This window comes from Uranotaenia lowii, chromosome 3 (assembly GCF_029784155.1).
Source record: "Uranotaenia lowii strain MFRU-FL chromosome 3, ASM2978415v1, whole genome shotgun sequence".
NCBI lineage: Eukaryota > Metazoa > Arthropoda > Insecta > Diptera > Culicidae > Uranotaenia > Uranotaenia lowii.
In genome coordinates, this window is record NC_073693.1 from 91,392,771 (window position 1) to 91,405,588 (window position 12,818).

The 12,818-nt window shown below is 34.0% G+C and overlaps 1 non-coding gene across 1 annotated transcript; it reads left to right on the forward strand.

The window, feature by feature from the left end:
- Positions 1-6,802: 6,802 nt before the first annotated feature.
- On the forward strand, positions 6,803-6,876 carry Trnan-guu (transfer RNA asparagine (anticodon GUU)). The gene has a single exon. It is a non-coding gene; the product is annotated as a tRNA-Asn (tRNA).
- Positions 6,877-12,818: the final 5,942 nt, after the last annotated feature.

The window sequence follows — 12,818 nt, forward strand, 5'->3', positions numbered from 1 at the left end:
TAAACAACCGCGATGAAACTATTTTGTCACAGAACCCTGAGGAGAGATATGCAAGTAAAGCATTAACGGATGAAAAAATTCTGAACATATGACGCTGGATGATCAGCCAGCATTAAACGAGCCCTTCGAATCATTGGAGCCATTAAAAATTTCGGATGTAGCACCAGACTCAGAATCAGCGACATTTACCCCAAATGATTCATGTGAAACTTCAAGAAACATAAATGATGTTGAAGCTGTACGTATGTTGGACAACATATTGAGCTGATGCTTCAGATCTCACGATATCTGATGTCATCTTCTTGCGACGTATAAGAGAGTGCTTTGAAGAAAGCCCAAACAAATAAAACACAGCTTTAAGATTACTTGAATATGTTCTGTTATACCATTATATTTAGTTATAATTGTATTCGACAATTTTGATTTAGTTAAAATTGTGTTAACAAAAAACCTGTTTAAAACTTGACTTTTTTGTGTAAAAATCTTGATACGTCCCTGATCAATCTTAACTGTAATCATCCATCAGTTTTGTCCCTTCAGAATGATTCCCATCCTAGATGTTCAACAAAAATGAAAAAAAGGCGATATTTAGTATTTTTGCGTTAAATAAAATATGATGACAAAATCGGGTGCAAAAGTGAGACAAAATCGGGGGTAGACAAAATCAGGGGTAGATAAAATCGGTGTGTGACAAAATCGGTGTGTGACAAAATCGGGTTTTCACTGTATATAAAAGAGCAAAATTTTTGTATATTATGAAATTTAAAAAAAATCGTTATTGAACACCAAATTTTAAAAATTTTAAAGAGCAATTCGAGTTTTTAATTTGATTTAGCAAATAATCTGAATAAACCCGAGCAAAACTCGGGAAGTTTTAAACAATATCTGGACATCCCGGCCAGATTTGACTTATCTGGATTCTTTACTGGAATTATAAGCAAGCCGGAATATATCCAGAAAACCTGGAATAAACTATTATCAAAGTATAAAACGATACCGTTCAGCATTCTCCTGCACGATCATCAGTGAAAGATACGCGCATACACCTTAGATGTTTTACTGAAACCATGTTTTTCCTTTTTTTTATAGGAATTTAACCCATTAAGGTCATTCTTCCTCGTAAATAACTGATAAAACCAAAAGTTTTCAAAGATTGAGTGACTCGGTACATCTCTAGATAACATTATAACAATTGCTTAAATCTCACGGAAGGTTTGATTAGTTAAGTATTTGATTTTGAAAATTCTGATCTATTTCACACTTGATGGCTGAAAAGCATTTACACTTCTGCATTAAAAAATTTCCAGAATTTATGGGGGGTAAAATGTATTCAAAATTCCTTTATTTTACAAAACGAGGAAACATATGTACTCACTTCTTAAATTTTGTCGCCCAGAAGTCACGGTAAACTAGTTACAGTCTTCAGTAAAATTGATAATTAAGTTAAATTTTTTTCTGAATCTTTTTAATATTTTACACTTTTTCTAAAACGTGCACAAATTTTTTCAATGAATTTTCACCTTGTATTTGCAAAAGTTAAACCGGAAACGAGATAGAATAGAATACAAATAGATGAGAGATAAAATACAAATGATGGATAGAAAAAGATGAAAGATAGGAAAAAATACAAATTTGAATTCTGTGCCCACAAAATATGTCAAAATCAGTTTTCAATTCTTTGCACCTCGGAAAATGTGAATAAGGTTTCCTTGTGCTATACCTAATTGTAAATGCAGATTTTGTTTTCTGGAGATGAATGGAAATCTCTATCGCAAAACATCAATTCCTTCATATTGAAACAGCTTCTACAGTGAGCGAAATAAGAATAGTACCACTATGTGTTTTGCTTGTTGAAATATGAATGGTTGAAAATTACGAAAATTTTCTTCCACAGTTTTTTTTTCTGAATTGCTTAACGGATAAATCGAGCATAAGTTTACTTTTTTTGGACGTAGCAATTGGCGTTGAGGACCAAAAATGTGAAAAAAGGGGTGCGAAATAAAAATAGCACCACTTGAGTTTTTCAACTCAAACAAGATTATTTTCAAAAATTTACTGTGTAAAAATGAATAATAATGCTTCTTCGAATTATTTGAATATTTAGATAATTGCATTTTAGGAGTTTTCCTGAACTTCAAAGGTTTTCAAAGGTATTGAAAGGGGGTTTTAAGAGATGCTCCTCTAGCTCTAGCTCTAGAGGAATTTGATATTTGAGATATAAAACTTTACCAAACTGCTTGATTTCTTCATTAACATTCATAAGTATGATGCAAAATGATGAAACATAGATTTGAGGCTGAGTTTGAATCCAAAAAGCAGGTTGGAACTCAAAATGTTCGAATATCCAGGATTAATAAGGGTGTGCTGGATGATTTTGGTCAAGAAATAAATACTTGGTACCGTGTGAACGCTTTGGAAATTTTGATATCATTAAATCCGAATAAAATAGAATTGCATAAAGGTCACTAAAAGTGAATTTTTTGGACCGCTTATCAGAATAAAGTAAGACTTCACGATGGAGCTTGATGGACCAGACGGCTAGCAGTATTATTGGTATGATTTGCTATTGAATCGGAAGTTGAGATGAGCAGGAATGTTGGCGGTTGTACATTTTTGTGCTGGTGATTCTTTTGTAAATCCGGAAAAGTTTTCTGCAGCGTGAAATTTCACAAAACTGTGATGGGAAAATACCTCAAAATGATGAATATGGGCCTAAATAAACCTGGAAAATCAATATTGAGACTTAATTTGGTTTTAACTGCAATATAATGCTGTCATCTACGACTTGAAACTCGAATAGGGTAAGTGAGCCCTATTTTGGCATGGTCCTTATCTTGGCATGCCAACATGCCTTTTCATGTTTTTCAGGTCCAAATTGAGCTAAAAAATTTTGAATATATTTTAATTGCGAAGAGAATAATTTGTTTCAAATCTGTGCATACCGAGTTTTTTAATTGTTTGTACTGTATTAAAGTAATTAATTTTTTTCGATCTCCATCCGAGGCAATTATGTTGGAAACCACCGTATGAAAATCAGAAGAACTCACCTTTCTAGTGCAACTGATAAATTAACATGCGATTTCAAACGCGGGCATTCATTTGAAAAATTTGCAACAAATACTCATGCCTACAGTTAAACTCGGCAAAAAATAAAAAAATACTAAAAAGTCAAAAGAATGAATATTTATTTAGGTTTTGAATAAAAATTTAAAAGTAATTTTGTTCCTTTTCTTGGCATGCAACTTCAATCGAAATACACCACCAGTTTTGGAAGCTGAAAAAAAAACATGTTCATTAAAGAGGTATTTTTGGGCTGATGTTTTCCATAAAAAATCATTTAAAACTACGCACAAATGTTTTTATACTAATTGGGTTGTATAATAAGATCGTTTCTATCAACTTAAGCTTCGAAATAAGTTGGAGAACATAAGTGATTCGACTAACTAAAAGTCATATCCAAGCATTTTAAATGCAAAAATCGCTATTTGGGAACCATGAATCGAAGGTACATTGGTATGCGTGCCAACAGCATTTGCATTGCAGTCTGCCGAACAGAGACCACGTGGTCTCCTACAGTACACAGTGGTTCAAAATAATAAATAAAACACTTAGTGAAATTAAGTAACTCACAAGACTTAAGATGTTTTTCTTATAAAAAACTGTTGGATCGATGGCAATTTATGACTTTCGTATATAAAATACATAATTAATTGAGTTTTGGGATCGTTTTCTATTGCTTGGAAACCATATACTAAGTTTTAGTTTTTTGGATTTTTGTTCTAGTTTTTTTTCTTGGAAACAGAAGTTCGAAGTTCAGGAAAATATCGTTTCCGATTAATCCTTAAAATATTAGATGTGAGTCGAATTAAAAAATGTTTTAGCAAGGTTTACATTCTAACATCTATTTGGCGTGTCAAACCACTGCGCAACACCCCGGGCATTCGAGATGGCTCTTGCTAGAAGCTCATAATCTCAGCTAACAAATTCAAAAGGGCAAAATTTTAAAATACCATTCAAAGAATTTTTCAATTTCTTACTCTATGAAGCCAAACTCCACAATATGAAGATAGTTGTTTGGTAGTGAAAATAACCCTAATAATCTTATGGTCTATAAAAAATGAAAAGAAATAATTTAAACAATGATTTATAAATGACAACATATCATGATGCACAAAACCATAGAAATGTCGTAAATAAATCTGTCTTTAGGTTTAGATTTCCTGAATTTTTCCAGTTAGCATTCAAGTCAAGAAATTCTCCAGAAAAAACTGAGAAAATCTGAGCAATTTTTTCAATATTTTGAAAAATGTAATCGATGAGAAAAGTTCAAAATAAGATATTTCAATTCAACGTTACAATACCACTTTCACAACAACCACGTTCAAGTCGTTTTTTTTTAAATAATTCGTTTACTTGACACGGCTCAAACCTTTCAGTATTACCCCCGTTCAAGTCGTATTTGATTTTTATTTTGATGAAACTGTCTCAACAAACTTCGCAAATATGATGAACTGTAAAATCTTAAAAAAAAAAAAGGAATGTGTAATGAGGAATGTGAATCAATCGGTGCCAGATACGGATATTTTCTCTCAATATTCTGGCAGCTAGACCACACCAACTTTTTTTTAAAACTCTACGTTGAAAACCTGGACTAGTCTAGGTAAGCCCATGCCATCTGAAATACTTTTCCTAGATTGATTGGCTTTATTCAGATTTTATAAGTCCTTCATTAGTAACTTACTGTATACATATTGGAGAAATTTTTTGAAAGGTTTAGTTTAAAAAGTTTGCTTACAAAATAAGTTAGTTTAATTCAAACCACTCGCGGACATAATTCGTTTCTGAATCGGTCCCTCTGATGAAGGTTTGGTTGTCATTCATAAACCAATGATTCTTGTTCATACACAAATATTCTGAAATAACCTGAAGTGTTTATAATCATCACTTTGTTTAAATGAGTAAAAAGTTTAAAGTTTAAAAAAAAAATTGCGGAAATTCTGGACTTTCGACTTTTTGAAATGCAAGCTTATTTTGTGCTTCCCTTCCAACCAAATTTCATCAATGTTTTCAAAAGCCTTTTTGTTGTATGAGTGAAGCCCGGTGTTCCATCGTCGCATAGAACTTTACGCTCAGCTGACGTCATTCTGTCAGTGGCCTTATATTCAGAATTGCCAACGATTCTGTTAACTGTCAATTGAGCATTGTTGGTAAAGATCTATTGCACTTTGCTGGTGGCCAAGAATCGGATCATCGAAACGGCAAACAATTGGTACGGCGGCCAAGTAATTGGAGCACCGCAATGAGTACTTTGCATACATTTTGTTCCATAGAGAAAACATATTTTTGTTGAACTCTAAGCAAGTTAGCAAGTAAATTATTCAAAGGATGTTCTATGGTGCACTCAACAGGAAGGTTGGAATCTTAAAAAAAAGGGTAAACCGTGCCTTAGGTGCCAAGGTCGGGTACATTTACCCTACGTGTGGTTTACTGAAAAAAATCAAAGTTTTTGATTTCCAACCTACTTTTTCTAATTCAAAATAAATCTCGAATGTTTGCTTCATCATTTCACGTCATTTTAATGAAGAAAGTAAGTAGTTTGGTAAAGAATTGCAACTCAAATATCAAATTCCTTAACGCTAGCGAAGCATCTCTTAGAACCCCCTTTTAAAACCTTTGAAAACCTTTGAAATTCTAGAAAACTCCTTAAAATGCAGTTATCTATTCAAATAGTTCGAAGAAGCATTATTGTTCACATTTACACAGAACATTTTTAAAAATAATCTTGTTTTTGTTGAAAAACTCAAGTGGTACTATTCTTATTTCGCACCCCTGTTTTCACATTTTTGGTCCTCAACGCTAATTGCTACGTCCAAAAAAAGTAAACTTATGCTTGATTTATCCGTTAAACAATTCAGAACAAACTGTAGAAGAAAATTTTCGTGATTTTCACTCCAAGCAAAACACATAGTGGTACTTTTCTTATTTCGCTCACTGTATTTTTCTATTTCTAATTCTGTATCCAGTTTAGAATTCTTGATTTTCAGTTCGAATAATCATAAGAAATCAAAAATGAAAAGCAGCTTTGAAATGTTTTTCGAAAATCATATGCATTTTCAAGATTTTGATAATAGTTTTCCGAATATGAAAAAAAAATTATATTTAAACTCGAAGTTCTTAAACTTCATTCTTACACAAAATTGAATCGCACTCAAATTTGAAATATTTCAATTCACATTCACAATAAAGATTAAAAGAAAATAATTAATTGCGATTAAAACAAAACTACAGAATTTAAATTATAGCTTTAGGAAAAAAATTTAGGAAAAAAATTCTGCAGAATTTTCGATCCGAGGTTAATTTTTAATTTTCATTTTGTCGCTTTGAACGGCTAGGTTTTCTAGTTTCTTATCATTAACAAGGGTGTCCGAAACTAACTCTGGTCAGTACAGGAGAATAAAGACACTTGATCCCTACTATAACTTGATTCCTCAATCTTGTTAGTTGAAAAAGGTTGATTTGTAAATATTTTCCAAAAAAATGGAATGATTTAAACAAATAAAAAAAAGGATTCATTCATCCCACTCTCGCCTATTTCTTCGAGCCACTTTGAGAAAACACAATCACACAAAAAACCAACAAACGCTATCTAATCGCTGCTACACATTGGCGAATAGAGTGATTAAAAATTTGTGAGGCGTGAGATCTGATTAATGACGCTTCGTTATTTTTAATTTCTCTGCGGTCAGTTTACTTTATACTCCACACATTACTTGGACTGATGTCCAATCTTTACCTAATAAGTGCCTTCGTGGCGCAATCGGTTAGCGCGTTCGGCTGTTAACCGAAAGGTTGGTGGTTCGAGTCCACCCGGGGGCGCTCAATGATTTTTGTTTTGTGACCTCCTACAGTTGACCGACTAAGCTTATACTGTACAGATTTTCTGCTACACTGTTGAGGAATTACTTAAGGACTCTTACATTCGATTGGGAATTGTTGCCCAAATTGAGTTAGAATAGTTAAAATAAAAAAAAACTATTAGCGGGCTTTGAACTCGTATCATATTAATTAATTGAAATACCATAAGGTCCTGAGAGAATAGTACTCCGCGTGACCCTATTGACTTGAGGAATGCATTGCCTTGATACATTTTAAAACTTCATTCCCGAGATCAATATTCCGCTAAATTAGTTTATGGACATTGTAACAACAAACTGCCTCAGAATGCTTCATTTTTCCCGAATCACTCACCGGGATAAAATCTTCGATGGAAAATGCACTTCAACGGGCTAAAATCCACTCTGCGGCACTCTAGTTATCCTGGGGAGTCCTTTCGGATGCAGCAGCTTCCCTTTCCAAAGGAAAGCAATGCGTAATCCTGGTAGGTTCTACTATTGATTAGCCGTCGGGCCTAATGGAAAGCACTCAGACGGGTTTTCATCCAAACCGGGCCAGGAAAAATCCACCGGCCAATACCGAACAACAACAGCACAAAAACTAAAACGATGACGAGACGTCTCGATTCCGAAACTGCTACAGAAACAATCCGTTTCCCGGTCCAAACCGAAGCTGTATTTATAATTCTTGGAAGAAAATTGTATTACTAAGCCCCGGAAGAGGGACCATTTGCAGCTTCCATACATTGTTTTTATTTTGATTCCATTTCACAAAACATTTGCCAACCACTGTTTCGTGACATCGCTTTACATACTGTGTGGACAAGTAATTTCTATTAGCCTGATCGAGTTTGGTAGCTAACTCAGAAGCATTAGCCTGAACTATATCCACTTTATCCCGATGCAAAGTGGATTCTAGCAACATTTTATGTTTCAATCAATTCAATGCAATTATTTCATCTTCATTTTTCTACAAACAACTCATCCAGCTATCGGCTAAGCTAAAATCTCGCTGAATGTATTTTCGCAGAACCTTTAAGCTGCTATAAATGTCCTCCATCAATTGCACGGATAATCTCAAGTTATATTAAATTTCCAATCATTAAAACAATTGCCAATCGATCTGTTGGGTTAACGAGATGCACATTTGTTTGGACGATCCGTCCGATAAATCGGTAATTAAAATTTGAATCGAACAGAATGAGTTCTATATGAAAAGGAAAAATAGTAAAAATAACCAAAACCAACAAAAAAAAAGAGCACAAACAAACCAATTCCCAGGAACGAAAAAATCACCATTCACCATCACCATCAAATGGTACATCATTAAATTGCAAATTTCTTTCTCTCTTCGAATTGACAATCTCTGGGCGATGGTGTTGCATCATTGCAGCCACAGTTATTTGATGATTTCATTCATCCTCGACACCCGTCCGTTGAGCGAATCCGAATCCGAAAGAATCAGAATAGATAATCAGCATTAACCTTCCGGGGGCAGCGTGTTGAAAATGTGGGTCACTTTCACGGAAATTAAAAAAAAAAATGTTTTTAAAATCACTTTAAATATTTTTGGATACTTCAACCTAATTGTTTTTCAGTTAAGAAAATACGTCTAAAACTTTTAGAACACCAGATCATTCCAAAGCTGTGATATTTCGTGTATATTTATTTAAGGAAATAAATTATGCTACCAAATATTACATAATCAAGGGAACTCAAACGTGTTCATTTTTTTTTTTTCAATGTAGGAAGTTTCGAAAAAGCTTTTCGGATGATTATTATAAACAATTAAAAAATGGACCTTGATGGTTAATTTTGCAGCTGGCATTTGGATCCGATTGAAATTGATTCGCGACACGTGAACCGTTTAAACATAAAAGATTTCACACTTTTAACTGAGACTGAACAGCGCGGTTGAAATACTGTTTTTCGTGGAATAAGTACTCTCATCAAGATTTAAAATCTCACTTTCATCTGTAGTTTTTTTTTCTTACCTGTTTTTCAATCAGCATTTGCTTAAATTACTTTCATTTTCTTTTATTCATATTTTCCTCTTTTCTTTCAACAGCATGGGGAAGTCATCGGTCGGCGTAAAAGCCGGAAGAAAAAGAATTGCCGAACCTAATTCAAGTCCATCGGCCAAAAAAGTTGGAATATCTAACTCATTCGATGTCCTTTATAATCGGTGATAAGGAAATATTCGGTCACGAATTACGGTCACGATTCCTGACTTAAACGCCTTTCGGAAAGAAATCGTCACTTCCGTCAAAGTTGTAAAGATTACTTTTCAGATCGGTCGAAGGGGAACTGCCCATGTATTGGCGGAGTCTTTTGATGATTTTCAAAAAAAAAAAAATAATTGAATATTAAAAAGCACCAATTTTTTTACCTACGACACTAAAAGTGATCGTCCTTTTAAAGTTGTAGGGTACTTCTGTCCACAATGCCCTTGCCTTTGTAGATTTGCGAAGTTTCAAGTGAATTCTTCTTACACAAATGTGTTCTTAAAATTTATACCATGTAATTTTAATAAAAATGATTACCAGATATTCAATTCAACACGAATAACTACCAAATTAAATTTTCTGATGGCTATCCATCACTTGAGTTGTAGAAAGTGAGCAAATGATATAAGCTTTTAAGCCAAGGTGATTGCTGAAAACATCCTCACCATTGATTTAATTGGTTGTTCAAAGTACACGCTCCTTTATTTTAACTCAAAATTAAGTACGACCGAGGTTCAAAACATAGTTCGATTCTATGGACTTAAAGTTAAGTACCGTAAACTGGGGGAACTTTGATCAGCGGGGTAACTTTGATCGACATGAAATTTTTGCAGATAATCATCATTAACTAAGTATAAAGTTAAAATATCTGAAAACTGTTTACTACGTTTGAAAGCCTATAAATTGATTTACAAATAAGCCAAATTTGGTTTTTATTAGAAGATTTTTTATATTACTTAAAATGTGACTTTAAAGTCTTATAATATCTGGTTTTTTGAAGGCTCACAAACAAACATCTCTCCTGATCAAATTTTAGCATTTGGGGGGCAAATGGGTTGTTTAATGTGAAAGTTCAACTTTTTTCTTGGAATAGGTTTAGTTCAAGTGTTATTTTTATGGTCATTTGGTGAAAATTTTTGGATATTAAAAAAAAACGATAATTTTTCATGAAAAAGCCCGTATAGAATAAATGGCTTAGAACCCTACAAAATAGTTATATTTGAAGAAAAAAGAACATGGGAACAGTGCGAGGACTTAGGGAATTGCATGATGAAAAAATTTCATTTGCTTTTGAGGCCACAAAATATTGAGAAATGTTAATAATTTTTGCCCCTAAATGTATGCAGCAACATTGTCCATCTATTGAGTATATTTGTTTTGAAAGAAATAGTCGAAAAATTCAATTGAGTCCAAACAAAAAATTACTGTTATCGATGTTTTGAACCTTTTGTGCTAAATGACATCAAAACAATAAATTTGAAGATGTTGAGGTACGTAAAAACCATGTTGATCAAAGTTACCCCGAAACTCGACATCTGGTTTTGTAACAAACATATAATTATAGCCACCAATGTTGTTTGAATTTACTGCAATCAATGATCATGTTTAATACTCCTCACCTCAGTAAGTGTTTTAAAGCTTTTAGGTATTACAAAAAAGCAATCCCTTCCAAAATATTCAAAAATGAATGAAAAAAGTGATCAAAGTTCCCCCAGTTTACGGCACCCTTTTATCTCCTTGCGATGGTTCAAAACGGAGTTCGAACAGCGAACTCAAAATTGATCCCTTTTTTTCCTACGGCGAGGGAGCAAAGCTGAGTTCAACCATATGAACTAAAATTGAACTCTCTTTGTGGGACTGAAAACACTTAGCGAGTTCAGTTCGAACCGGAACAGCAACCAACGAACACGTCGCAAAATTTTGTCGTTCCGGAACAATTACCGGAAGACTATGAAGAAATGCATGTTCACCATGTCAGCGTAAAATTCTGTTCGTCATTGTCATCATACGGTGAGCGGCTTGAAATGTCCGGAAACTCCCGGATGTTGTTTACTTCCCGTAGGAAGTAACATCCGGAAGTTTTCTTTGACCGAGAGTGTCAAAACTTTCCACCACTCTGTTATTGCAATGCAATGTACCGGAACAGCAACATCAGGGTACAACAAATTTTAATCATCCTTTAATTCCCTGAAAATAAGCTACCCTCGAAAAAAGGGTAAATTCGAGTTCGGCTGCCAACCTTAGTAACGAGTATGCTTATTAGAACTTAGTTTTGCGATTGCCCAGTCGAACTCAAAGTTTAGTGCTGCCACTAAAGTGCTGTTTTGAACCGAAACTACTAAATTTTGAGTTTTAAAAACGGAGCGTGTATATATTCCAATTAGCAATTGATGGAAATTTGCGGTAAATTGTTGTTTTACGTTAAACTGAAGGTTTATTAAATTTAAAATATCCGATCAACATGCCCTCATCAATCAAATCGCAGTTCGGTAAGATGTAAACAAAACCACGTGTTTTATTTTATATTTTGGAGTGCAGTTTTCATGAATACAGACCGATTATCAAAATGAAATTTCGATCTTTCTCTTTGCTTAGTCCTAAATTATCATTGGAATGCATAATAATTACAACCTTCAATCCAGTTTGAGTAAAAAATATGCACTAAAAATAGAATCGGTTCACTTAATTTGTCGCCAAAAGCAGCAGAAAAATTTAGTTGAAACCGTCACAATTCAAAATAAAGTCAAAAATTCCTAAAAAATCATTTTTTCACTGAGAAATGTTAACAAACCATTTGTTTTCATGTGTAGATAAACTTCGAAAAAAAAAAATTTTCCACTTTTTCCGAATTTAAAACAGAATTAATTTATTTTCAACTCGAAGAAACGGAGAAACACAATCTTACGATACTAAATAATGGTACAGAAACCTTTATTCGTGGTCAAACTAGATCAGCAATAGATTTATCGTTGTGCTCTAGAGACTTTACTAATTCTTTAGACTGGTTTATCCATCGTGATCCTCGGGGAAGTGATCACTTCCCAATTGAAATAACTGTTCGAGAAAACTCGCAACTCATCACCCGCAGGCAAAGATGGATCTACGATCAAGCTGATTGGGTCAACTTTGAAAAATGCATAGAAGACCAACTCAAGCCAGATACTTTGTATGGAATTGAAGAGTTGAACCATATTTTCTATCAAGCTAGCCAAGAAAGTATTCCTAAGACTGACGGAAAATTAAGAAAAAAGGCCACACACTGGTGGAATGAAGAAGTTGCCCTCGCCATAAAAACTCGCAGAAAAAGTCTACGTGCTATGAAAAAATTATCTCCAAATGACTCGAAATATGAGGAATATCGAAACAAATATTGTTTCGCACGGAATAACTGCCGAAAAATTATACGTGAAAGCAAACAGCGGAGTTGGGAAGAATTTTTAAACGGAATAAGCTCTCAATCTACTTCTTCTGAGTTGTGGAGACGAGTGAATTCGCTGAATGGAAAAAGAAGAGTGCAAGGCTACTTTATAAAAATAAACGGCCATTATACTGATAATCCTAATGCAATCGCAGAAGGCTTAGGCAACTACTTTGAAGAGTTATCAGCGACACGAAATTATGATGACACTTTCCGTTCCCATAAAGAACAAGCCGAAACAAAAGCGACCCTCTTCCATCATATGGACTACCTCGATCAAGACTATAATCAGCCCTTTTCATTCAACGAACTTCTTTTTGCGCTTGATAATGCTAAGGGACAATCAGCTGGACCTTGCTCTATCGGATACCCAATACTAAAACACCTACCAATTTCAGCTAAAGCAGCTCTTCTCGCAGCATTTAACCAACTGTGGAATGAAGGAAGGTTTCCTGCTATATGGAAAACTAGCCTTGTAGTACCAATACCTAAAAACGGATG